Below are 27,883 nucleotides of genomic sequence, written 5' to 3'. Positions count from 1 at the left end.
TTGTCACTTCATGGAGCAGTGACATTGGAATTACCTGGAAGCTTGTTAGAAATGTTAGATTCTTGGTTATTCTACTGAACTACAATCTGAGCTTTAACAAGATCTCCAGGTGATGTATTTTCATATTAGATTTTAAGAAGTCAGCTCTCAAGTGTATGAGAAATCCTTTTGGTCATTGCTCTGTGAGTCCACTAGATGTCATTCTTGTAACCTGGTAATGGGAAGGGCACCCCCCCACCCCCCTCCCCAGCCCCCGCCAAAGTGGGAACTTGGAAGAATCCGTGAATATGAACATGTTATTAGGTGATTTCCTCCCCATCCATAGAGCTACTGATACACGTGTTGATTATGTAAGGTAAAACTACTCTTCTTGCTGGTTCACAGTCCTGGAGAGAGATTCCTAGGAATGATTTTCATTTTGTGGAATTAGCACTTGCGCCTTCCATTTTTCCCTCCTTTAAGCCTCCTGTTGCTTGGGTGAGTGCTGTCATTATATAACCTCAGCATAGCCAATGCTGCCAGTTGCTCTGGCTGACTGGTTCACTTAGAGAACCGCATCTTGGCCTGCTCAACACGGCGACACAGACTAAATGGACAGGTTTGATCTTTGTAGAAATGATTGAGAGCAGAAAGAAAGCAAGGCTGTATTCTGAAATTATCATCCACATCTGTGTGATTGTTGGAGGAAGGGCAGACCTTTCTGAATTCTTGGGGGTATCTTAGAGGTGGTTTTACAAAGAAATCTGCTTAGAAAGAAGTGTCCCAAGTGTAATCTTGGAGGGTGTTAGTTAGTTTCAGTCATGAAGATGAATATAAAGGACATTTACAGGTATAGTAAGATCCAGAGGGAGATGCTCTACTTTCAGAGACATATGAGGCCCCTGGGACAAGTTCTGTTAACAGCTGGTTAGGTCTGAATATTAGGAATGAGGGGTGAAAAGGCTACGGACTACGCTTTAGAGGACCCAAGTTCTTGCTGGATGCCCAGTTTGAGAAAAGTTAGTTCTTGAAATAAATCAACCTTTTCAAAATTCTTCTCCTTTTGAATCTGATGTGTGTGTGTGTGTGTGTTTTATCTGTTTCAGTTAACAAGGGTAGCAGACAAGTAGTAGAGTAGCAGGTGTGTGTGTGTTTGTGTGGACTTGGGTGTGTTTTGTGTTTTTGTGTGTACTTCCTCTTCTTGGTGTGTGGGAGGGGCATTTATAATCTATAATATCACTAAATGTGTAAAAAAAAATGTTTGATTTCAGCCTAGCAAACATTGATGTGAAAACAGCATGGTTTTAGCTTAAATATAACTTCCTTTTGTTCAAAATAATTAAGGTGGCCAAGTATTTACTTTGACTCTTTAGAGTCCTTTTGCAGTGTTTTATTATTATGTGATTCCTGATGACCCGGTGCAAAGTTAACTTTTAAGAATGTTACCGAGAATCAGTTTCATTTTTAAAAATGGTGTCTAAATTTAGGCTTATTTTCCATCCCTAGTCAGGGTCTAAATTTCTACTTCTGTAGTTGATAGGATTTTACACCACCATCCCCATCACTGTTAAATTTCCTTTTTAACTGTTGCTGCTAAAGTTGCAGATGCTACCAGAGATAGCAGCGTGTTTTTGATGTATTATTTAAAAGCGTGGGCCTTGGATTCAGACAGACTTTGGGCAAATTGCTTCATTTCACCAAGCCTCAGTTTCTTCATTTGTAATCTTAGCAGCCTCATGGGTGGTGGTGATGATTTAAGAAGACAGAACAGATAAAGTATGTAGCCTAGAATCAGACACGTGCTGTGTGTTCAGCAGAACATACACCATAGGTGTATATTATCCCAGTTATTATTCCTACTCCTCTAGCTCTTGTCCTCATCTTTCAGTTATTAAAACACAGTCCACCAACTGTGGCAGGAGCCCTTGCTCCTGTACTTTTTCTCCACCAGATGACAGCTACAGCTCCAAGTCAAGGAGCTGTTATTTCCCTCTACTTGGCAAGTGTGTGTGTGTGTGTGTAGATGGGTGGCCAGGAGGCAGATCAGTTCAATGCCCAGTGGTAGGGAGGCTATTGATTCTAGCATTGCAACAAGGAGAGAAGTTCTCTTTACAACCCACACTGAAATCCTCAGGGAAAATTCCCCTCAGTGTCATACAATGGTGGTCAAGTTCAGCAGAATGGAGACTAGTTAGCATGGTTAATATGTTTGGTACAGCCATATCACAGGCTGGCCCAGGGTCCTATTCCCCTATTTCTCAAGAGAAACAAACTTGGAGATGCAAAACTGAAATCTCAAATGAATTTTTGCATTGTAAGTTCTGGATCGTCTGCTGTTTACAATCTTTACTGTTTTGGAATGACCTTTTTGATTCGGAGAGGACCTCTAGGCTTTGAATAGCTGTAACTTCTATCTCAGGGGTCCCTGGAACATCACCTAGTTAGCAGCAGCATCAGAAAGCTACTGTGAAGAAGTTCGAAGAGGTCTTTTATCCTGAAAGCACCCTTGTAGGAATCTTTGCAGTTCCAATATAAGTTACCTTATGGTTTGACGTGACAATATTCTATTGATGAAGAACAATGGAGATTTTGGTGTAATAGCAACTGTATTAGTGTGCTGCCTCAAATAGAAGAGGATATAATGTATTAAACAATTAATTAAGCTATTTTTTTGCTAGACTTTTAGAGTCTGCATTGGAATTATTTTTTTTACACAGTTTATATATATCTACATATCTATATGTATATATCTGATAATTGTTTGAAAGGCCCTCCAAAAAAACCTTAAAAAGGGTATGGATTGTTCTTTTTTCCTTACCATGTAATTCTTGTTTCCATTGCAAGGAGTCAAATCAGTAAGGTCAGTCCCAGTTCAAAGAAGCTGGTGGAGGGGAGGGTGGTTAGGGAACAAAACTTATAATGGTGTTACTGTGTAGATTGCCAAATAATCTGAGGTTTGTTCAGCAAATATAATGGTGCATTGAGGTGTTGTGTTAATGTGGGGGGCCAGAAAATGAGCTCTGTGTGTAGTGAATCTGTTAAGCGGCAGTTTACGGTTTAACCGAAAAATTGGGAGAAAGTTGATAAGTGCCGAGGAAGCATGAGACCCGATCTGACACAGACTGGGAGTGTGACAGTGGTGGTGAGTGGAAGGAGGAGGAAAGTGAGAAGGGGATTCTGTGGAGTACTGGGTGAAGGTGCAGATGGCAAAATTCTCCATCTGTATACACAGAAAATTAACAGTCTTTATAAAAAAGCCAAGCTCCAAGTATTTAAATGCATGTAAACTCTAGGGCTTCGCAGGTGGCGCTAGTGGTAAAGAACCCACCTGCCCCTGGATTGGGAAGATGCCCTGGAGGAGGGCACGGCAACCCCCTTCAGTAGTTTGCCTGTAGAATCCCATGAACAGAGGAGCCTGGAAGGTTACAGTCCATAGGGTCGCGAAGAGTTGGACATGATTGAAGCAACTTAGCATGCATGCAAGGATCCCAATTCCATTTTCTTTCTTTCTTTTTTTTTCGTAGGCTTAATAGAAAGATAAAATGTAGACGCTAGTGAAAACTGGTACCACAACATTAGGAAGCTTCCCTGGTAGCTCAGACAGTAAAAAATCTGCCTGCAACGTGGGAGACCTGGATTCGATCCCTGGGTTGGGAAGATCCCCTGGGGGAGGGCATGGCAACTCACTCCGGTATTCTGGCCTGGAGAATTCCATGGAGAAAGGAGCCTGGCGGGCTACAGTCCATAGCGTTGCAAAGAGTCGGACATGACTGAGTGACTGCACACACACATAGAAATCTTAAGAATGGATGAGCTGTTGAGATTATAACATTTTACATATAAAAATGATGAAAACAGAATGAGTATAATAAAAACAGTAAATGAAAATGTATAAACGGATTCTGGACAAATAAATTCTCTGTGGATGAGAAATTCATGCTCACTAATAAGGTTAAATTTAGGGACACTACTGACTATTGGTTCTGAAGTATTTTTTTCTTTCTTTCTTTTGGCTCATAATTACTTTGAGAGGCTGATGAAAGCTTGGAATCCTTTCTTAGAAAAATCCATGTACCCATATACATGCATGATTTTGCCTATAATTTTGGGAGCTTCTCAGACCTCTTGAGATTCATCCCTGTATTCCCATTGAAGACCAGCTGAATAGGGTTAGGCTATTGAAATTCTATTGATAACACCAGAAAACTAGACCAAATACTAATTAGGAGGGAAATCACACCCTGAGGCTGGAAGATCTGACACAAATGTCTGCTTCATAGGGTTTGAAGTTTTTAGAATTAAGGATAGAATGGAATTATACTGAATTTGGGTCTAGGATTAGACAGGGATTGGTGCAGGAAGTTATCTGTGACTATTGTAATAATGCTCACAACTCAATTACACTCAATCTTCTAAAGGGGAGTGAAAGAAAGAAAATTCCATCACATTGTTACTCAGTTTTAGAAAATGGAACTCTGATCAGATCAACGTGTGCATTAAGTTAAAATTGAAAGTAATATTTTAAAAAGTTTGTAACTTGTAGGAAGCCTGGGAATGTTTTAAACACGTTGAAGGGCAGGAAAATATGTCACATAACAGAGATTAGGAACTCCTATAAAAACTTTTGCATCCATCTCATAAAGTAAAAGAAGCAAATATAAGGGGAAAAAGTAGGATTATTCAAGTGAGAACAGGGAAAGCCTCAAAGCGTGACAGGTCAGGTGTAAATAAGAAGTCAGTCAGACTATAAAGGAATTCAAGAAACAGCACAAAAGGACTGCAATCCAGAAATAAAAGCTTTTTTATACATGAAAGGCAGAATGTCACTTGGAAACTCAACGGGACTGCTTGATGATCAGGGTGCAAAAGACGTGCTCACAAGGAAGAAAGGAGATCTAGAGGCTCAATGAACTCTTTGCTTTGCTCTTTGTTGAAACATAGAAATTTCCTCTGTCATCATGTCTTTTGAAGCAAAGAGGTGAGAGATGCAGTATTAGATCAAATAGTGGTTGGGGAACATGATGTTCTACTTGATTGACATGCTGGGTATAAGCAAATTGCTGAAACATTCTGTCATCCATTAGCAGAGTCTAAAGAAACTCAAGGGAATAAATTGACCAAAATGCAAAACAACTCACTGCACTTACTCTTTAGTTTGAGTGAATTCCATTCTGGCTTCCATTCTAATGAGGGTACCATACAATCTATCAGTGAGTCTCAATTCATATGGGTGGACTTCAAAAGTTGTAGGTTGGTTGATTACTTAGAATAGTGAATGGAGGAAAATAGCCTGTTTTCTTCTAGGACAAGGTGGATTGTCTGAAGAGGTAAATAAGCACCAGGAAAAAAGACAAAACAAAGAAAATGTAATTTGTTTAGACTTTTAAGGAATCAGTGACAAAGTTTCACAAGAAAGCTATTCTGAACTGTGTTACCATGGTATTCAGTTCAGTTCAGTTGCTCAGTCGTGTCCAACTCTTTGCGACCCCATGAATCACAGCACGCCAGGCCTCCCTGTCCATCACCAACTCCCGGAGTTCACTCAAACTCATGTCCATCGAGTCAGTGATGCCATCCAGCCATCTCATCCTCTGTCGTCCCCTTCTCCTCCCACCCCCAATCCCTCCTAGCATCAGACTCTTTTCCAGTGAGTCAACTTGTCGCATGAGGTGGCCAAAGTATTGGAGTTTCAGCTTTAGCATCAGTCCTTCCAATGAACACCCAGGATTGATCTCCTCTAGAATGGACTGGTTGGATCTCCTTGCATTCCAAGGGACTCTCAAGAGTCTTCTCCAGCACCAACCATGGTATTAGGAGGAACATTTTATCAGACATAGGTATTAATAAAGGAAACAAAAAGTAGTGTGTATAAGCCTGCTGCTGATGGAGGTGTATAAACAGTGAGGCCCTTTCAGAAATTTCTGCTGGACCTTTTTATTCAACACAAATAACCTAAAAGAGTAAGAACACTATGAAATTTCCTAAGGTGCAGGACTAAGCTTTTCTGACTAGTGAAATTATGAATCAACAGGATTAAGCTTTTGAAAGATAGTTTAAGTGGACAGGAAAGTAGCAGGAAGGCTCAGTACTGCAAGAAGTGCTACCCATTTAGGGAAAAGAAATCAGACTAAATGTGTAAAATTGTGGGCTCTGAATTATTTAGAAACCTGCTTTCATTTAGGGACCAGGAAAGGACTTTAGAGGCATTATAGTTGCATCCTTCTGAATAGACCATCGAATTTCAAAAGGTTCAGAAACCAAAGGCCCATGTGAAGCAAAACCATTGTGCCTGTGCATTCTTTCAGGTTTTTTTTTTTTTTTTTTGTATCTCGAAGAGAGGTATGAGAAAGACCTGGTTTTAAATCCTGACTTAGCCTTCAAAGGATTGTTATGAGGACCAAATTAAATATATGTGAAATTGCCTAGTACAGTGGTCCTTGGAAATCTTTGCAAGTAGTATCAGAGGGGACATGATGAAATTAGCTTCTCCTGACTGAAACAAATTATTTAGGCTCTTACCAGGTGTAGGAAGATGCTGATCTAATTTCTTTCTAACTCAGCAACAAGTAGCTTACTTCTTACAAGGGAGACAATTTCATTTTTGCACAGCTCTAATTGTCACTAAGACTTTATTCTTAGCTGAAAGCTACCTTTCTTGTGACTTATAGGCAACAGAGTAACAGAGAAGAAAGGGGACTTGAGAGATCATGCAGACAAAACCTTTTATTTTATGGAGGAATATAAGGTGAAATCATTTCTCAGGAAAGCAAATGGGGTGAATTGCTGATTTGTGAACTCTGAACTTTCTGTTAACAGGGTACTCAGTCATAAAGTTCTGTACACACGAAAGTACACACCTCTGTTTAGTTCATAGTTACTAAATGTTTAACTTAAGGGTAGGCTCTTTGCAGAGTGTGGGGAGTACTTGGCATTCCATTTTTGAGAGTCTTGAAAAAAATTCCCGAGAGACTTGTGACTCATATCGACACTTTCCAATCCCAGCATACTGGAAGTCAATAGAATGTCCCAAGAAGGTCATTAGAAGGTCCCTAGTCAGTCTTCCTAAACCTTGAAAGAATCTAGTCTTAAATATCTTGTTTTTGTTTTACTTTTCTCACATTTATATTTTATTGACATGTAGGGACTTCCTGGGTGGCTCAGATGATAAAGAATCTACCCACAATGCAGGAGACCCGGGTTCTATCCCTGGGTTGGAAAGATCCCCTGGAGAAGGGAATGACAACCCATTCCAGTATTCTTGCCGGGAGAATCCCCATGGACAGAGGAGCCTGGCAGGCTACAGTCCATGGGGTCACAAAGAGTCAGACATGACTGAGTGACTACCACTTTCACTTTTAATTGACATATAACACTGTATTTGTTTTCAGTGTAAAACGTAATTTTGATATATGTGTATATTTTGAAATGATCACCACATTAAGTTCAGTTAGTATTGATCGCCTCATATAGTTCCACATTTTTTTCTTGTGATGACAACTTTTAAGATCTACTCTCTTAGCAAATTTCAAATATTGAAATATGTGTGACATATAGGAAACTTTCTTTGTGAAGTAAGTACTGTTGATAAACATCTTTGCTTTCTTGATTATTTATAAATAAATAATATTTATTTTCTTATGTATGTATTTGGTAAATCTCAAGGCTAAGTTAAGAAGTAAGATCCATGGTTATACTCCAATGTATTTATCTACATCCATCTGTCACTCTCAGATTTATGTCAAAATTTGATCCTAATTCATCTGTTCGTTCCCTAAGATGATTATTGTTATAGCTGTTAGAAACGAATATTGTCTCATTAACTTACAACTACCGTGATTACTTGCATGATGTACATTACTATTAATTCATGTTATTTTATTCATCTATACTAATTACCAGTGTGCCGTATCACAGAATGTGCCAGCCACACTCAGAGTAAATTAGACAGACTTGGGACTTGAATCCAGAACTTTACAAAGCCAGGGAGTCAGAAACCAACCCTTTTGAAGCTATGCCAGGTTTTCAGACATGGACTCTGTCTGAAAGAAAGGAAAAGGGAACATAGACACCTATGTAGTTGACATTTCACAAACTCTATCAAAAGAGTGGAATCTGTTGGGCTGATCCTCCAACTTGAAATATTTTTTTCCTTCCCACCACCTCTGGCCCCTTCCTTCCCTAAACATTTCTATTAGTAGAAAGTCTTATCTCCTTTTCCTTCCCACCTTCCATGCAAATCCCAGGGCCAGGTGACCAAGTGGTGGATGCCCAGCGTGTTTGTATTAGCCCCCTGGCAGCTATGGTAGCTCCTCGGGTGAGGTACACTCTGGTTCAATGATGGCATTTTATTTTCTTTCTTCCTAAAACTTGGGAAATTATAAATTTAAATTGCCAGCCTGGGATGTGTTTCCATGCCCATGAATTCATAAAACTTTGCCTCATTGATATTTCTGTTTGCGTTACTTATTAGTATGTTTATTTTACGTGGATATTTAGAAGGCCCTTACTATGCAGACCTATCTTGAGCTCCCCTTGTTTAGCATTCTTTCACTTTCACCAGTTTTTAATATGTATCCCACCCTCAGGCTGATTTATCCCATTTTCTGTATTGCAGCTGTTAGGGCAAATCACATACCATGGGCCAAATCCCTTTGGTGCCTGATTTTTTTGTGGCATGTGAGGTGAGAATAGTTTGAAAAGGGGTAAGAGAAGTCAAATGAAGAACAGTATTTTGTAATGCATGAAGATTATATGAAGCTTACATTTTAGTGTTCATAAGTGAAATTTTATTGAATCTTAGTCATGCTTAATTTGGTTATGTATTATTTGCATCTGCTGTTGACAACAGAAGAGCCTGGGCAGAGACTATGGCCTACAAAGCTGAAAATATTTACAATGAGCCCTTTACAGAAAAAGTTGGCTGACCCTTGTTGTAAAGTGTCTGCAAAGACCTAGTCAGCATCACTTCACGTTCCCCATGGATCTTTTCCTTTCTTAGAGTTCCAGCTTGGATTCCACTTCCTTCATGAACCAATTAAGCATTTGATTGATTGCATAGTTCTCTTATATCAATAGTTTTATGTATATTGTTTTGTCTTTTTTCTCCTGTCTCTTTTGAAGACAGGAACTGTATACTGTGTTTAGCAACATAGTACTAAGCCAAGGATTAGGCATGAGGTACTTGGCTCCAGTGAGGTATTTGCTGACTTTAATTGAAATTCTTTAAGTTGGGTCTTCGAAATTTCGTTTAAGGAGCCACAGTGGGGAAGACAAGATTTTGGTATGCAAATAATTATGTGATCACTGTTTTAATTGTGGTTTGTATAGAGAACTGTGGAAGCCTAGAAGAGCAAGTAACCAGAGGAGTCAGAAAATGTTCCCCATAGGAAGTGAAATTGATGTAAATCTCGTGTACAAGGCATGGATGAAAGAGTGCAGTCAAGTGACCTTTCATTCTGTTTCATTTGCCAGGAGAGGGATGAAAACCATCCTAACGCTGGTGTTATCAATTTCATGAGTACTTTTATCCTTACATTACATTATATCCTTGTATATATCTTTTGTGATTGTGTGCTAAGTTGCTTAGTCATGTCTGTCTCTGTGTGACCCTTTTGACTGTAGCCTGTCAGGCTCCTCTGTCCATGAGATTCTCTAGACAAGAATACTGGAGTGGTTGCCATGCCCTCCTCCAGGCGATCTTTCCAACCCAGGGATTGAACCCCCATCTCTTAAGTCTTCTGCACTGTCAGGCGTGTTCTTTACCACTAGTGCCACCTGGAAAACCCCATATGTCTTTTAAAAATATTTATTTATTTGGCTGCACCAGATCTTAGTCGCAGCTCTTGGGGTCTGTCTTTGTTGCGGCATGCAGGATTTTTTTTTCACTTGTGGCCCGCGGGATTTTTAGTCACATCATGTAGGATCTAGTTCCCTGACCAGGGATGGATCCCCACACCCTGTATTGGGAGCACGGAGTCTCAGCCACTGGACCACCAGGAAAGTCCCCTGCACATGATCCATTCTGTTAGCGGTTGGGAACAGGGTAGAGCTGGTATAAAACTTTAGTCTCAGAGGGCTCATCTTAATTTTGTCTAGTCAGTTGTTGCCCAAATATACCAAAAAGCTGACAACCTGAATAATAGTTTTTTTAAAAGGCTAACTCCTTCTGGAATCACCTTTCTAGTTTGGTGGGTATTTTTTGCAGAGCAATGAAGTTTCCTAAAATGGAGTCTTTCTCTGGGATGTTTGGCTCAGTAGGGCAGGCCCATACCTTTTCTCTTCTTCTGTAGAAAGGGCAATATGAATTAAACTGAAATGAGAAAGTGAGAAAGGGATTAGAAATCAGAAGTGAGAAAAAGATTAGACTTCTGCTTCAGAACTATAGAGTTATCTGGAATGTTTTGCAAATGGTTGCTACATCATCAACAGCAAAAAAGATAATTATGAAGTGTATACATCACAACGTGCTTTTGTAGACACTTTGCATTGTGTTCTGCTCAGTTCAGTTCAGTTCAGTTCAGTTGCTCAGTCGTGTCCAACTCTTTTGCGACCCCATGGACTGCAGCATGCCAGGCTTCCCTGTCCATCACCAACTGCTGGAGCTTGCTCAACTCATGTTCATCAAGTTGGTGATGCCATCAAAACATCTTATCCTCTGTTGTCCCCTACTCCTCCTGCCTTCAATCTTTCCTAGCATCAGGGTCTTTTCCAATGAGTCAGTTCTTTGCATCAGGTGGCCAAAGTATTGGAGCTTCAGCGTCAACATCAGTCCTTCTGATGAATATTCAGGACTGATTTCCTTTAGGATTGACTGGTTTAATCTCTGAAAGGCAAACCACTTCAGCATTCTTGCCTTGAGAACCCCATGAACAGTATGAAAAGACATCGTGCTCACATTCCTTGAAACGTTGTTCCCAAAGGTGCTCAGCCTCTAGCCCAGCTGGACTTCTGGGGAGAGGCAGAGGCAGTTTGGTAAAGATACAGGAGTGGGGTTGGGAGAGGTGAAAGCAGCATTCCAGTTACAGATCAGTCCTCACTTTAAGATCAGCTTCGGGCAGACTGGTGTCAGGTGGAGTCAGAGTCAGAGGGAGGAGCAGCAGCAGGGCGGGACTAGGGTGCTCTGCATCTCATTCAGGTCAAGCAGAGTCTGGTCCAGCATCCTTCGGTGCATCTCACTGTCTTCCAAAGCATCAGTTGTCTTTCGCAGCTTGACTGTCAATCTCTCAGCAAACTCAGTGTGGATATCTGCCTCCTTAGATTATCACTAAGAATCTTTATCTCTTTCTCATATTTGTCTTCTTTTTGAAAGTACTTTTCAGCAGCACTCAGACATTTCAGGTTCTGGTCCATCAGCCTGATTTGCCCATCCATCTCTCGACAACGGGACTCTGCCAGTTCAGCTCACTCCTCTGCATTCTGAGTTTCCTTGTCATCACCAACCTATGAGCCACCTGTCTCTTTAAACTTGTGATCAACCTCTTCTGCAATGTGCTTATCTTCTTCGAGTTGGATTTTCCAGAGTTCCATTTTTTCTTCATCTTTTAAGATTTGGTTTTCAGTATCCCTCACACCTCTCTTGTTCTCATCAGCAACTTTCTGGGCTTCATCTAGCTTTTGCAGGGCAGTGGCCAGGCACTCTAGAGCACGGTCCAGCTCCTCTTCATTCAGCTGGACTCTGTGGTTCAGGAGGGCACCTCAGCCCATTACATTTGTAATTTTGTTTTCCCATGTTTTGAATTTAAAACTCATCTATAATTTATTTTCATATGTAGTATGAAGTAAATTTTAACAATTTTTCCCTTCTGCATGCATGCATGGTATGTCACTTCAGTGTGTCCCACTCTTTGCGACCCTGTGGACTATCCATCAGGCTCCTCTGTCCATTGGATTCTCCAGGCAAGAATACTGGAGTGGGTTGTCATGCCCTCCTCCAGGGGATCCCGACCCAGGGTTCGAACCTGAGTCTCCTATGTCTCCTGCATCGGCAGGTGGGTTCTTTACCATGAACGCCACCTGGTTTTCCCTCTTAGTGCTGCTGCTGCTGCTAAGTCGCCTCAGTCGTGTCCGACTCTGCATGACCCCATAGATGGCAGCCCACCAGGCTCCCCCGTCCCTGGGATTCTCCAGGCAAGAACACTGGAGTGGGTTGCCATTTCCTTCTCCAATGCATGAAAGTGAAAAGTGAAAGCGAAGTTGCTTAGTCGGGTCTGACTCTTCAAGATCCCATGGACTGCCGCCCACCAGGCTCCTCCATCCATGGGATTTTCCAGGCAAGAGTACCGGAGAGGGTTGCCATTTCCTTCTCCTTCCCTCTTAGTAATAACAGATTATCCTAGAATATTGAATTAAAGTTTATTTTTGGTCAATTGTTTAAAGTGTTAATATTATCGTGTATTAAATTTATAGGTGTTGGACATTTTCTGACCCCTCTCTTCTCTTTACTTATGTGTGCTCAGTGGCTTATGTATGTATGTATGTTAGTCACTCAGTTGAGTCCGACTCTTTGTGACCCCATGGACTGTAGCCTGCCAGGCTGCTCTGTCCATGGAATTATCCAGACAAGAATACTGGAGTGGGTTGCCATTTCCTCCTCCAAGTGATCTCCTGACCCAGGGATTGAACCTGTGTCTCCTGTGAATCCTGAATTGGCAGGTAGATTCCTTACCACTGAGCTACTCAGGAAGCCCTCTCTTTACGCGTTTCTCCTTTAAAGTTGTGTCACTCTCTGTAATGTGCTCTGATATTCTGCGGTGAACATTTACTCCTTGTTTCTCCTTTTTATTATTGACTTAGATATTTTTGTTGGTAATTTCTTTCAAAACAGGTAGAATTTTTTTTTCAAGTGAAAAAATCCCTTTGAGGTTTTATTAGGAGTTGCATCAAATATATAAATTGTTTGGCAAGAATTTTCCCGTTCGCCTACTGATTAATGCATTAGTATAATAGAGTTCTTAATACTGAGTTAATCAAATATTTCTGGAAACTGCTGTCTTCAATCACAGTTTTGTGGGTTTTTTTTTTTAATGCTGCTTATCTAATTTGGTAGTGTTGTACTTAAAATTTTTACATCTATTTTTCTAAGAGTCATTAGTTTATCTTTATTGTTTTCTCAGTTGTAGTAGGAGGGCGGTGCTAGATTTGGGGATCAGATTTGGCACTTTTCCATTCTTATTAGTCTTTGAATTTCTTTTTTATCTTTTAAAAATTATTGGGATTTAATTTACATATAATATTGTGTAAGTTCAAGGTGTACAACGTGCTGATTTGATGAGTTTATATATTGCAATGTGACCGCCATCTTAGTGTTAGCTAACACTTACTCTATCACAGCACATAATTATCATTCTTTTTTTGTAGTGAGTATATTAAGACTAGTCTCTTAGCAGTGTTGAAGTTGCACTTCTTTATGTAATAGAAGAAATATATTTTCTTTGAATGTTTGATAAAAAAACTTTTCTAAAAACTATCTGGTTCTAGTGCCCCTTCTTAGGGGTAAGTTTTAGTTTGTAATATTTATTAATTTAGCTCTTTGGTTTAATTAATGATCATTACTTTCAGTTCAGTTCAGTTCAGTCGCTCAGTCATGTCTGACTCTTTGCGGCCCCATGAATCACAGCACGCCAGGCCTCCCTGTCCATCACCAACTCCCGGAGTTCACTAAAACTCATGTCCATCGAGTTGGTGATGCCGTCCAGCCATCTCACTCTCTGTCGTCCCCTTCTCCTCCCGCCCCCAATCTTTTTCAGCATCAGAGTCTTTTCCAGTGAGTTTTAAATACATAATATTTTCTATTGTTTAATTAATCACCTCTGTCATCAGGCCTCTCTAATTTTGTGTTTGATTATTGATCTTCTTTATTACTTCAGTTTAAGTCAGGATGAATTAAATTGAGCTATTTAAAATCCTAAAGGATGATGCTGTTGAAATGCTGCACTCAGTGTGTCAGCAAATTTTGAAAACTGAACAGTAGCCACAGGACTGGAAAAGAACAGTTTTCATTCCAGTTCCAAAGAAAGGCAATGCCAAAGAATATTCAGACTACCATAAAATTGAGCTCATTTCACATCCTAGCAAGGTCATGCTCGAAATCCTTCAAGCTAGACTTCAGCAGTACGTGAACCAAGAACTTCCAGATGTACAAGCTGGATTTAGAAAAGGCAAAGGAACCAGAGACCAAACTGTCAACATCTGTTATATTGTAGAAGAAGCAAGGAAATTCCAAATAGATATCTACTTCTGCTTCATTGACTGGGCTAAAGCCTTTGACTTTGTGGATCACAACAACCTGGATAGTTCTTAAAGAGATGGGAATACCTGACCACATTACTGACTCTTGAGAAACCTGTATGCAGATCAAGGAAGCAACAATTAAAACTGGACATGGAACAATGGACTGTTGTTTATTTCCTCCTTTCAAAATGGGGAGAGGAGTACGTCAAGGTTGTATTTAGTCACTCTGCTTATTTAACTTAATTGCACAGTACATCATGAGAAGTGCTGGGCTGGGTGAATCCCAAGCTAGAATCAAGATTGTTGGCAGAAATATCAACAATGTCAGATATGCAGATATACCACTCATGGCAGAAAGCAAAGAGGAACTAAAGAACCTCTTGATGAGAGTGAAAGAGGAGAGTGAAAAAGATGTCTTAAAACTCAACATTCAAACAACGAAGATCATGGCATCTGGTCCCATCACTTCATGGCAAATAGATGGGGAAAAAGTGGAAACAGTGACAGATTTTCTTTCCTTGGACTCCAAAATCACTTTGGATTGTGACTGCTGCCATGAAATTAAAAGACACTTGCTCCTTGGATGAAAAGCTATTGACAAGCCTAGAAAGCATATTAAAAAGCAGAGATATTACTTTGCCAACAAAAGTCCGTCTAGTCAAAGCTATGATTTTTCCAGTAATCATGTATGGATGTGAGAGTTGAACCATAAAGAAGGTTGAGCACCGAAGAATTGATGCTTTTGAATTGTGGTACTGGAGGACTCTTGAGGGTCCCTTGGACAGCAAGGGTCTCAAACCAGTCAGTTTAAGCTCCAATACTTTGGGCATCTGATGGGAGAGCAGGCACATTGGAAAAGACCCAGATGCTGGAAAAGATTGAAGGCAGAAGGAGGAAACCTAGGATGAGATGATTGGATGGCATCCCTGACTCGATGAACATGAGTTTGAGAAAACCCTGGGAGATACTGAAGGACAGGGAAACCTGGTGTACTATAGTCCATGGGGTTACAAAGAGTCAGGGTTATAGCTTAGTGACTGAACAACAACATTAACTCAGATTCTTCTTCTTTTTTTTTTTGACTCTTGTCTTTATCAAAACGGTGACTTCTTCTTTAAAAATTTTTATTTTTATTTTTCTGTAAAATTTTTTATTCTGATTAAAGTCATATAATATAAAACATACTATTTGACCATATTTAACCATACAGTTCAGTGGCACTGAAAATGGTATCTTTTTCTTGAAATTTGCAGCAGGATATTTTTAGGCTGATCTTCATTTAGTAATCTTTTCGGTTTTTTTAAATTTACAAATATCTTTTCTTAATCAGGAAGGTGAACTTCCATTGTCTTTTTATCCTTTTAAGAAATATCAGACTGTGTTTATTTTGTGTCTGTATCTGTCCTCCATATTTATCATGTCTCCTTTACTCTTGCTCTTTTTCTGCTTTCTGTTTGATCATGTCTGCGCACAAATTCTGGGTCTTCTTCCTCAAGCCCTGCTTTCAAATACTGCTTATTTTCAGTTGCAGAATGAAAGCTGTGTCCCTTGCTCTCCACCTATTGTGTCATTATCTCATTCCTCTAAAGAAAAATCTATTATATTTTGTCAATGTTGCTAAGTTATGAATTATCAGTGGACCTCTGGTGATTTTATATATTTTGGTTCACTTAGAATATACTTGGCGGAAAATCTTTAACATTTCTCTTCCAGAATCTTTGATTTCAGGCTTCCAAGTTGGTGCTAGTGGTAAGCAACCTACCTGCTGATGCAAGTAGACATAAGAGATGCTGTTTCAATCCCCGGGTTGGTAAGATCCTCTGGAGGAGGTCACGGCAGCCCACTCCAGTATTCTTGCCTGGAGAATTCCATGGACAGAGAAGCCTGGCAAGCTACAGTCCCTAGGGCTGTACAGAGCTGGAGACAACTGAAGCGACTTAGCACGCACACATGCATGTATTGTTTCCAGTACTGTCCTCATTCTTCTTTTGAAGATAATTTCTAATACCTAAAAATTAATGGCTAAATGCATGAGTGAAAGTGAAAGTCTCTCAGTCATGTCCAACTCTTTGTGACCCCATGGAATATACAGTCCATGGAATTCTTCAGGCCAGAATACTGGAGTGGGTAGCCTTTCCCTTCTCCAGGGCATCTTCCCAACCCAGGGATTGAACCCAGGTCTTCCGCATAAATAAATCCATAAACATGGGGATCTAGAAAGAGTAACAGATAATACTTATCATGTTAACTTCTTACAAGTTACTCATTGTTTAGAAAAATCCTCACCTGTCTGATAGGTGAATCATACTCATTACTGTTTTATTTTTATTGGTGATTTTGAATGTTTTTTCCCTTATTTACTGAATGTGTAATGAATTATATATTATTATATACTTGTGTTCTTTGTTTTTTGTGGTATATCTTCTTATGAGCTTTTTGCAGATTGATGCTATTATGCCTGTCTTACAGCTGTTGTATCTACTCTTTTCTAGGCTTTTAAAGTTTTATGTTTTTAATGTACAAAACATTATATTTAGGTATTAAATTTTATAATTTCTTTTGTGATGTCTTCTATTATTTTTATGCTTAAAATATTTTATATCTTGAAATATAATAACAATTTATCTCATTTGGTCAAAGTTTTATGATTTCACAAGAAAATATCTATTTATGTTTATTTACCTCCTTTTAAGAAGTAAGCACAAGAAGTAAACAAATTGTGTTCCTAGTTCCTTGAATGGATTATTAGATTTATTTTGGGATTCAGCTTAATTGTACTAATAATAGTGTGATTGTACTCTTTTTCACTATTCTTTCAGGATTCTCCAAACCTTTATGATCATTATCTTATTAATTCACATAACACCCTTGTGAATTATGTAATAACTGTGATCAGAGTTCCACATGGTGTTTTTAGAACATCTCTAGAATAAATACAGTTTAATTTTGTTAACAAAACATTTGTAAGCAGTCTTTATGATTAGTTGACAGCACATGTAGAGTTTGGGATAAAAACATAGTTCTATTTAAAGGCAGCTTTGCCAACTCATCTTTTATTTTCTGTCTTCATTTTTAACCTATGGAGCATTTGCTGCACTTTCACCTCTTCAAACATGGGTTACGATTGAAGAGATGGAGATTTGAATTTTTAGATTAGTGATTCTCAATCTTAGCTTCACACTGGAATCACCCAAGAAGCCTTTTAAGAAACAATACTCAAACTTCATGGCCAGAAAGTACTTTTTCATTGTTCTGTGATGGGACTGAGCATTAAGAGTGTTTAAAAAGTTTCTCAGGTGATTCTAGTGTGCAGCCAGAGAAGAAAATTACTATTTCATTTCAGTTCAGTTCAGTTCAGTTGTTCAGTCGTGTCTGACTCTTTGAGACCCCATGAATCACAGCACGCCAGGCCTCCCTGTCTATCACCAACTCCCGGAGTTCACTCAAACTCATGTCCATCAAGTCTGTGATGCCACAGTGGTCCCCGATGTTTTTGGCACCAGCGACTGGTTTCTTGGAAGACAGTTTTTCCATGGAGCAGGGTTGTGGTGGTGGTTGGTTTCAGGATGATTCAAGCACATTACATTAAAAAAAATATTTAACTTTTAATATTTTTAAATTTTATATTGCTAATGTAGCTAATTAACAATGTTGTGATAGTTTCAGGTGGACAGCAAAGTGACTCCACTGTAATATATACATGTATCCATTCTCTCCCAAACTCCCCTCCCATCCAGGTTGCCATATAACATTCAGGAGAGTTACCTGTACTGTACAAGTAGGACCTTGTTGGTTATCCATTTTAGATATAGCAGTGTGTACATGTTGATCCCAAACTCCCTAACTGTCCCTTTCCCCATTCTTCCCCCCACCCTGCACATTTATAAAGTTGGTTCTCCAAGTGTGTGAGTTTGTTTCTGTTTTGTAAATAAGTTTATTTGTATCATTTTTTAATTGATAGATTCCACATATAAGGGATGTCATAAGATATTTCTCCTTCTGTGACTTATTTCACTCAGTATGACAGTCTCTAGGTCCATCCATGTTGCTGCAAAAAGCATTATTTCGTTCTTTGTAATGACTGAGTAATATTCCATTGTATATATGTATCACATCTTCTTTATCCATTCATTTAGGTGGCTTCCATATCCTGACCATTGTAAATAGTGCTGCAATAAACATTGGGGTGCATGAGTCTTTTGAATTATGGTTTTCTCAGGGTGTATGCCCAGAAAACTGGTACAGATGAACCAATTTGCAGGGCAGGAATAGTGATGGAGATGTAAAGAATAAATGTGTGAACATGGTGGGAGGGAGGGAAAGGGGGTAGGTTGAACTGGAAGATTGGGATTGACATGTATATACTTATATATTTCTACATGTGTGTAAAATAGATAGCTAGTGGGAAGCTGCTGTATGGCAGAGGGCACTCAGCTTGGTGCTCTGTAGATGGGTGGGATGGAGGGGGTGGGAGGGAGGGGAGGGGATATATGTATACATGACTGATTCACTTCGTTATACTACAGAAACCAACACAATATTGTAAGGCAGTACTCCTGCCCACCAAAGTCGGCTGGCGAGGGAACTGGGACAGTCCACTGGGTCAGTGTTCAGAGCACTAAGCAGGGCAGAGCAGGCTGGAAAAGGATGGAGGTTGAAGGATAAAGTAAAATAACCAGGAGATTAAAAAAGAAGTGGTAATCCCAGGGAGAAGGACCATTATGTACTATTACACAGAAATGTGACAGAAGCTTGGCAATTCTGGGGCATAACAGGGAGCACAGAAGGTAGGAATGTGAAAGGAGAATGTGAAAGATGAGGCTGGATAAATATTAATAATAGTTAAGACTTTTGGTGATGGGTGCTTGGTTAAATACATAATTTATTCCATTCAATCATCATGTAGTTATGAAGTTGACCATATCAGGTAGCAGATATGACTCTTGTCCACAAATATGTATGTAATTATTTTTATGTTAACCCAGATTTGACTGTGAACCTTTACTGCACCTTGGTAAATTGTATTTCAGTCAGTATTTTGGTGCCTGCCCTCTCCATGGAGTTGTATATAAATCCAGGAGATTAGCATGGTGCCACGTAAATGGGGAGGACCCTAATTTCCAGGCCTCTATATTCTGCTTACCTTCTCTTTGTTTCTTGGAATCCCTGGATTTTCAGCCATGAGTGGGATCCTGGAGTCTTTGTGGAGGCTGTCAGCCCTGTTGAACTCTCTTAATGGGGTCTTTCTTTATCCTTCCTAGAGTCATAATCTGTGTCAGAATGGAAGCTTTTGGTGAGAATCATAGGAGGTATATTGTTTCTTGTTCCCCTTTTAGACGAGGTTATACTTACAGTTTTAAATTTTTATTGGAGTATAGTCGCTTTTCAATGTTATGTTAGTTTCTGTTGTACAGCAAAGTGTATCAGGTATATATATATATATACACACACACACACATCCCCTCTCTTTTTGGATTTACTTCCCATTTAGGTCACCATAGAGCACTGAGTATGGACTTAACTGAAGCAGAAGATATTAAGAAGAGGTGGCAAGAATACACAGAAGAACTGTACAAAAAAGATCTTCAAGACCAAGATAATCACGATGGCGTGATCATTCACCTGGAGCCAGACATCTTGGAATGTGAAGTCAAGTGGGCCTTAGAAAGCATCACTACGAACAAAGCTAGTGGAGGTGATGGAATTCCAACTGAGCTATTTCAAATCCTAAAAGATGATGCTGTGAAAGTGCTGCACTAATATGCCAAGGACTGGAAAAGGTCAGTCTTCATTCCAATCCCAAAGAAAGGCAATGCCAAAGAATGCTCAAACTACCGCACGATTGCACTCATCTCACACGCGAGTAAAGTCATGCTCAAAATTCTCCAAGCCAGGCTTCAGCAATATGTGAACCGTGAACTTCCAGATGTTCAAGCAGGTTTTAGAAAAGGCAGAGGCACCAGAGATCAAATTGCCAACATCCACTGGATCATGGAGAAAGCAAGAGAGTTCCAGAAAAACATCTATTTCTGCTTCATTGACTATGCCAAAGCCTTTGACTGTGTGGATCACAATAAACTGTGGAACATTCTGAAAGAGATGGGAATCCCAGACCACCTGACCTGCCTCTTGAGAAACCTGTATGCAGGTCAGGAAGCAACAGTTAGAACTGTACATGGAACAACAGACTGGTTCCAAATAGGAAAAGGAGTATGTCAAGGTTGTATATTGTCACCCTGCTTATTTAACTTATATGCAGAGTACATCATGAGAAATGCTGGGCTGGAGGAAGCACAAGCTGGAATCAAGATTGCCGGGAGAAATATCAATAACCTCAGATATGCAGATGACACCACCCTTATGGCAGAAAGTGAAGAGGAACTGAAAAGCCTCTTGATGAAAGTGAAAGAGGAGAGTGAAAAGGTTGGCTTGAAGCTCAACATTCAGAAAACGAAGATCATGGCATCTGGTCCCATCACTTCATGGGAAATAGATGGGGAAACAGTGTCAGACTTTATTATTTTGGGCTCCAAAATCACGGCAGATGCTGATTGCAGCCATGAAATTAAAAGATGCTTACTCCTTGGAAGGAAAGTTATGACCAACCTTGATAGTATATTAAAAAGCAGAGACATTACTTTGCCAACCAGGGTCCGTCTAGTCAAGGCTATGGTTTTTCCCGTGGTCATGTATGGATGTGAGATTTGGACTGTGAAGAAAGCTGATCATGAAGAATTGATGCTTTTGAACTGTGGTGTTGGAGAAGACTCTTGAGAGTCCCTTGGACTGCAAGGAGATCCAACCAGTCCATTCTAAAGGAGATCGATCCTGGGTATTCATTGGAAGGACTGATGCTAAAGCTGAAACTCCAATACTTTGGCCACCTCATGTGAAGAGCTGACTCACTGGAAAAGGGTCTGATGCTAGGAAGGATTGGGGGTGGGAGGAGACGGGGACGACAGAGAATGAGATGGCTGGATGGCATCACCAACTCGATGGACATGAGTTTGAGTGAACTCCGGGAGTTGGTGATGGACGGGGAGGCCTGGCGTGCTGTGATTCATGTGGTCGCAAAGAGTCGGACATGACTGAGCGACTGAACTGAACTGAACTGAGAGCACTGAGTAGAATTCCCTGTGCTATACAATCTGTTCTCATTAGTTGTCTGTTTTACACATTCAGTTCAGTTCAGTTTAGTCGCTGAGTTGTGTCCGACTCTTTGCAACCCCATTAATCCACACATAGCAGTGTATATATGTCAATCCCAATCTTCCAATTCATTCCACTCCCCTTTTCTCCTTTGGTGTCCGTATGTTTGTTCTCTGTGTCTTTTTCTATTTTTGGTTTGAAAATAGGTTAATCTGTATCATTTTTATAGATTTTCCATATATACATATTGATATGTGATATTTGTTTTTCTCTTTCTGACTTAGTTCACTCTATATGACAGTCTCTGGGTCCATCTACATCTCTGCAAATGGCACAATGTCTTTCATTTTTATGGCTAAGTAATATTCCATTGTATATATATGCCACATCTTCCTTATTCATTCCTCTGTTGATGGACATTTAGATTACTTGCATGTCCTGGCTATTATAATCTGTGACAATTTTTTAATTCACATTTTTGTAACCTATTTTACTTTTGGAAAACATAAACCATTCCTAGTTCTTGGAGATTGTGAGATGCCCCATTTTACCACCAACTCTTTTGAGCAAGGGTTGTTTCCCTTTTTTTGATAAGGGGAAAATTTAGGCTTTGGAGGTCAGAAGGCGAAGTTGAAGATATTACATAAGTACTTATATGATAAGAGAAAAAGCACATTTCCACAAAATTTTGATTGATTAAATTAAAATAATAATAATTGCGAACAATTTTTTGGTAATATAGATTTGCTAATGAGAATAATGGAAGTATTTTGGGGGAGGATAAAATTTCACTTAATTGGGGTACAAAGTTATTGTTTCCCGTCATCAGAATTGACTGCAAATATTTATCTCTTAATGCTGATCTGTAATAAGAATTTATATATTTCATCTTTGAAAATGTCTTTTTATCCAATAGTTCAGTTCAGTTGCTCAGTCATGTCCAACTCTTTGCAACCCCATGGACTGCAGCACACCAGGCTTCCCTGTCCATCGCCAACTCCCAGGGCTTGCTCAGATTCATGTTCATTGAGTCAGTGATGCCATCCAACCATCTCATCCTCTGTTGTCCCCTTCTCCTGCCTTCAATCTTTCCTGGTATGATACTGCCAAATAGTAGTATCAGTCCACAAGTACCTGATTTTAATTGAGCATATTCATAGCATGCTGCTGCTGCTGCTAAGTCGCTTCAGTCGTGCCCGACTCTGTGCGATCCCATAGTCAGCAGCCCACCAGGCTCCCCTGTCCCTGGGATTCTCCAGGCAAGAACACTGGAGTGGGTTGCCATTTCCTTCTCCAATATTCATAGCATAGAAGGCATTTATAGAATTTATTAGATTTTTCTCCTTATTATATTTCAGATTAATCACTTATAATAGAAAGTTAGGCGGAAGCTCCTTAATTGCACCCAGTTAAAAGGATTTTGAAATTTTGAAATTTCCTTTTCACTTGCATTGAAGTCTGAAAAACATTGCTGCAGTTTGAGCTCACAAAATATATATTCTGTCAATCTGTGTGGGAATGAAATCCTACTTTTTATTTTAATCTTTGTGAGCATGGGAAGTATGTAAACCAGCCTGACATCATTTGTGATTCAGACATTAGTTGTCATTGAAATGACTTTATCGTTATAAAATTTTGGCATGTATGTGCTGTTTTGGCTTGGAATTTTAGGTAGAATTCGTTGAAAAACATTCTCAAATTCATAATAAAAGCTGATTTCCAAAGCTATTCAGTGTTCAGTATTAGTGATTGGGGGTGGTTTTTTTTCTTTTCTTTCTTTTTTTAAGAAAAGACTTGTTTCTGACCCTGAGTTTAAAAAAAAAAAATCACAGTAAAACTTTACACTGTTAATCCATAAAACTTGTGTGGTGGAATGAGTCAGGTATTCAGCTTATAGTTTCTGAGAAAACTTCATGGGACTAACAATGGTTAAGCCACTAGAGCAAACGAAGATCACTATTAACACTACTAGTTTAACATCCACATGATAAAATTCAAATATTTTCCTCAGTGTTCCTCTTGATAAATAATAAAATAAATAATCATACATTTTTATAAGCTCTTTATTTTTGTTCAGCCAAGTCTCTTTTTGCTCCACATATAATTTTTAACCACCCTAAGTTGTTACAAATGTTAGCAGATTCCACTTAAGTTGTATTGGATTATTCCTTTTTTCTACTCATGTGAATATTCTTGTTTGTAGTGGTTTCACGCAGCCTCTACAGGCTAATTCTTCAGTCACTTCAAAATCGACATTTGACTCTTGGTATGCAGAACAACTGAGTAGTATCCATGACATCTGTCAACTCATTAAAACCAAGGAAAACCACTCAAAATAATTGCCTCATTTTTGAATTGACTATATTGATACTGCTCCCACTGTCTTTACTGTTCTTACCAAGACTAATACATAGTCCTACACAAGTTTATTTTCTCTGGACACATTGCTTCAGCTGCTGCAGTCAAACACAACTAAATTAAGTGAGCATTGGTAAATGACTTTCCTTGCTTGGCTAACAAATGAACCACTTACAAACTCACTTTGGTTGCAGGCTCATTTTCATTTTCTTTTTTACATCTGTGAAGAAATTCTTCTGTGATGAGATAGTCTGTTTTCATTTTGTAGTATTTTCTGACCATTGAATATTCTGTGAGTTGGGAATATTGTGATGAGTGCTTAATCTGGGATTAAATATAGTCTTTTAGCCCAGATACAGTGTCCTTGACTGATATACAAAGTGCTTTGTCATCTAATTCAGTAACAACATGGTCCATCTTCCAGTGCGGACTGAAAATTCGGCACACTTCTCTTCTTATTTTAGGATGATGGGTATCCACTGGTAATAAAAACGATTATGGTAAGGTAATTCACATGACATTTGAAATGCCGTTAAGTTATGACTGAGCCACTGTGATTCATAGTACCCCAAGCAGGTGTGCAAAGCAGTGAGAGTGTGGCCTCTATCACACCAATAAACTATTTTTACTTTTTATTTTTAATATTTTTATTGAAGTATAGTTGATTTACAATGTTGTGTTAGTTTCTGGGGTACAGCAAAGTGATTCAGATATATGTATATATCTGAATATCAGCAATATCAATATAGTCTTTATATATGTATATATATATAAATTCTTTTCCATTGTGACTTATTACAAGTTATTGAATATATTTCCCTCTGCTATACAGTAGGACCGTATTGTTTATTTTTAGACATAGTAGTTTGCATCTGCTAATCCCAAACTCCTAATTTATCTTTCTTCACACCCTTTCCTCTTTGGTAACCATAAGTTTTTTTCCTATGATTGTGAGTCTATTTCTGTTTTGTAAATAAGTAGATTTGTATCATATTTTAGATTCCACATATAAGTGATATCACATGGTATTTGTCTTTGACTGACTTCACTTAGTATGACAATTTCTAGGTCCATCCATTTGCTGCAAATAGCATTGTTTCATTCTTTTTCATGGGTGAATAGTATTCCATTATATATTTTATTTATATGTATACATGCCACATCTTCTTTATCCATTCATCTGTTGATGGACACTTAGACAACAACTAAACTTTTGTAGTGCAAATGCAGACATAGATGTAATCAGATGAGCTTGGCTGTGTTCTAATAAAACTTCATTTATATACACTGAAATTTGAATTTCATATAATTTTCATCTATTATGAAATATTATTTTTCTTTTGATGTTAAAAACCATTTAAATATGTAAATATATTGCTTCTTTGTGGTCATATGAAAATGGGCAGCAGTTGGATTTGGCTTTCAGAATATTGTGTATGATCTATGGTAATTAGTATGATTCTCAGTTGCTCAGTCTTGTCCGACTCTTTGCAACCCCATGGACTGTAGCCTGCCAGGCTCCTCTGTCCATGGAATTCTCCAGGCAAGAATACAAGAGTGAGTTGCCATTCCCGTCTGCAGGAAATCTTTCTGACCAAGGGATCTAACCTGCATCTCCTGTGTCTCCTGTATTGGGTGGCAGATTCTTTACCACTGGACCTCCTGGGAAGCCCCTGGTAATTAGTATTGCATTAACCAAAAAGTTCCACAACAGCTTATGGAAAAACCCAAATGAACTTTTTGGCCAACCCAGTAGTATCTCAGAGACACTGGAAAATACAGACATTTATGTCCTGCCTTAAGAATGGGCAAATAAAGTTCAGAAACCCTGGTTGTATTGTTTACCATCAAATCCCCAGCACATAGATGCTCAGTAAGTTTTTTTTTTTTTTTTGAGTAAGTACATGATAGACAATTTCTGGCCTATAATAAGCCTATAAATGTCTATTAGATGAGTGAAATTAATCAATGATTACTGTACATCTTATCTAAAGATAGTGAGATTAAAATGAATTGTTTAATCTTAGAGACGTCAACATAGAGAGAGGCCAGCCCCGAGGAGCATGAAGTGTTTAGCTGGAGATCATTTTGGTTAGGTTACTAATTTATGTAATAATAACTGAAGAGCATATTATTTTGGTTAATTCAGGCGTGAGGGAGGAATTACATTCTCTAAAAAAGTTATGCAGAAAAACATGAAAAAGTTTTTGACAAGGCAAGATTTTTAAGCCAAGAAGCTAGTAGCTATTGCATTTTTCAGGAGGGTGAACTCAGTGCATTTTAGTTATTTTAATATGCTAGACTATTTAACTGAAGTTCCCCCTCCCCAATTAATATATACTTCCAAGTATATATTAATCTGGTTTGTATCTGCGTGCGTGCGTGCTAAGTTGCTTCATTTGTGTCTGACTCTTTGTGACCCTATGGACTGTAGCCTGTCAGGCTCCTCTGTCGATGGGATTTTCCAGGCAAAAATTCTGGAGAGGGTTGCCATTTCTTCCTCCAGGGAATCTTCCTGACCCAGGGATTGAACACCCATTTCCTGTGTCTTTTACATTGCAGGCTGATTCTTTACCAGTGAGCCACCTGACAAGCCCCCTGGTTTGTCTGTAGGGACAGTGGGACATATTGTTAAGCAGAGGTACATTTTATACTACATTTTCAAACTCATTTAGGTTGCACTCAGATAAAGAACTTGGTAAGATTTTAAGCATCCTCTTTGGCATGGGCTATGTTCCATGAATAGGTACCATTTTATCGACTTGAAGGCATTTCTCAGTCCAGCAGCCTTCACCTTGTATTCTGTCACTTATTAGGGCAAGATTGGATGTGACATGGCAATATTAAGTATAAGTTTTGTGTTCAGTTTATTTTTCTGCTGTAAAGGTGGGATACTGGGTTTTTCACATCCTCAATGTACTATTGTTGTCTGTGTGCTTACCCTTTCCTAGCCTTGGTTTCTTCCTCTGAGAAGTTGTAATGTGATCTGTTTGAGAGTTTGATTGTGGAGATTAAATGAGACAATATGTGTGAACTGCTGAGCACAGTGCTTGGAGGATGGTAATAGTGGCTATTATTTGTATTAAATGACAAATTTCATACTTTAATATTTTAATTTAAGATGACTAGGTGACTGTTGATGCTGCATAATCCAAGTTCATTGTGGACAGAGTGAACAGTAACTACTTACAAATGTTGGCTGAAATGAACCCCAGCCCTTTCATATCCACAGGATAGCCCATGGGTCTGCTGTACATGTGTGTGCAAGATTTCTTTTTAACAACTATTTTTCTTGTATCCTAACTTTGCTTAAAGAGGGTTAAAGCAAGTTTCGTTAATGAGATTTGCAAGGACTACAAGGGCTATTATTCATTTATCATTCATTGTTTATTTCAACAAATACTGAACCCTTATATGTGGCAAGCATGGTCAATCATGAAGAATTGTCTCTGCTCCTGAGGCACTCGGTTGTAGCAGGGAATAGTCAAGTTAGCGATTGATGCAGTAAGTAGAGTAAGTGCGTGGTGATATGGCCATGAATGGAAGGGACACCTGGTTTGGGAGACTAGAGAATGTTTTTCCAAAGAAAGAAATTTCTGCTAAAGTGAGATGAAGGAATGATGAGGGGATTGGACCAGCCGCAGCGGGAGCAGTGAAAGCATCTGGAGAGGCTTGTAAGGGCCTTGTAAACCAAATGCAAACACTATCCTCAGGGCAGGAAGGAGCCTCTGAAAGATTTTAAGTACACACAAAACATTTGTGTTTAGAAATATAGTTTTGGTAGCGCAGACCAAGTAAGGATTTGTGGGCAAGTAGACCAGTTAAGAGGCTGCCATGGTACTCCAGGCAAGAGAACATGGTGGCCATGGGGATGAAGAGAAAGTAAACAGATTCATGATCTCTTTAAGGGTTAAAATTGATGTTACTTGGCCAATCATGAGGATGAGGATGTGAAAGATGGAAAATTAAATAATAATTCCCCATTTTTTTAATTTAGCCACTGGGTGGGTGTTCGGGCCATTTAGTGAGAGGAAGAGCAGATTTTGTCGGTACATGGGGAAATGATGAATTCTTTAGCAGGCATATGGATTTTTTTTTTTTTTTAGTGCTTGTGAGACCTTTAAATTGAGTCCCCCCAGCCCCATCCCCAACACCCAGTGTGTGTAGT

The 27,883-nt window shown here is 39.1% G+C and overlaps 1 protein-coding gene and 1 pseudogene across 2 annotated transcripts in view; one reads left to right on the top strand and one right to left on the bottom strand.

Moving 5' to 3' along the window:
* The window catches only part of SUGCT (succinyl-CoA:glutarate-CoA transferase), a 791,249-nt gene that overhangs the window by 187,363 nt on the left and 576,003 nt on the right, over positions 1-27,883 (top strand). The gene's annotated exons all lie outside the window — the stretch shown is intronic.
* Positions 11,060-26,957, bottom strand: LOC148778370 (uncharacterized; annotated as a pseudogene).

Source organism: Moschus berezovskii, chromosome 3 (assembly GCF_049115385.1).
Source record: "Moschus berezovskii isolate FMDL1 chromosome 3, NW_MosBer_1.0, whole genome shotgun sequence".
NCBI lineage: Eukaryota > Metazoa > Chordata > Mammalia > Artiodactyla > Moschidae > Moschus > Moschus berezovskii.
Note: the sequence above shows the minus strand (reverse complement) of the source record. Positions and strands in the feature narration are given on the sequence as shown.